Raw genomic sequence first — 921 nt, forward strand, 5'->3', positions numbered from 1 at the left:
ACCCTGTGTGTGTGTGGGGGGGGTTTCCCTGGTGTGAGGCTCTGGGCCGGCGCCGCGGGCTCCTCCGTGTGCTGCCTGCGGCCACCACCTCGGCAGGGTCCGGTGGCCCTGGTCATGGCTGCGTGGCCTCCAGCCCTCCCCTGGAGACGGGCCCCGCAGGGCTCCCCGAGGAGGAAAACGCTGGCTGGGAGGGGGGACCTGTCACCTGAGTTCCCACCCCTCCCCAAACCCCACCCCCCGCTACAGGCTCCACCCCCCTCAAATCCCCAGGATTCCCCCAACCTGGAGTTGGCAACCCTATCTCCTTCCCAGCCAACCACCAACCTACCCTTCTCTTCTCCTCTGGCTTTAGCTTTCCACCCCCCACCCCCAGCTGCAGCCTCTAAAGAAATGTACTCTGTCTCCCTGGTGGGGACCCAAAGAGGAGGGAAGCGACCTCAGCATGGTGTAATGATACAGCGTCCACCCTGCAAAGGAGCTGTTTTTTCCAGGGGAACTGATCTCTGCCATCTGGAGAGCAGTTTAAATTCTGAGTGGTCTCCAGCTCTCAGCTGGAGATTGGCAGCAGTGGTTCCCCAGGAGGAAAAGTACAGTCTTTCTCTCCAGTGGAGACCAAATGTCCGATCCCCACAACTTGCAATTAATACACGTTTGTAGCAAAGTAGTATTTTATTGAAGCCATGATGGAACAGGAACACGTTCACTGTTTAGAATAACTGGGGAAGGTCAGAGCAGGGGATAGTAAAGCAAATTCAAACCAACATTAACCAATGGACTTGGTTCCCGCTCGCACGGGTTGATTCTCAGATTCGCGCCCCTAGTCTGAGAAGCAACGGTTTCCTAAAAGATAACAATTAATTCTTCTCACACTCTGGCTCATTATTGACTAAGCAAAGCCGTCTCTTCTCCGCACCTGTGACC

Source organism: Gekko japonicus, unplaced genomic scaffold (genome assembly GCF_001447785.1).
Source record: "Gekko japonicus isolate JY-2015 unplaced genomic scaffold, Gekko_japonicus_V1.1 scaffold2759, whole genome shotgun sequence".
Taxonomy (NCBI): domain Eukaryota; kingdom Metazoa; phylum Chordata; class Lepidosauria; order Squamata; family Gekkonidae; genus Gekko; species Gekko japonicus.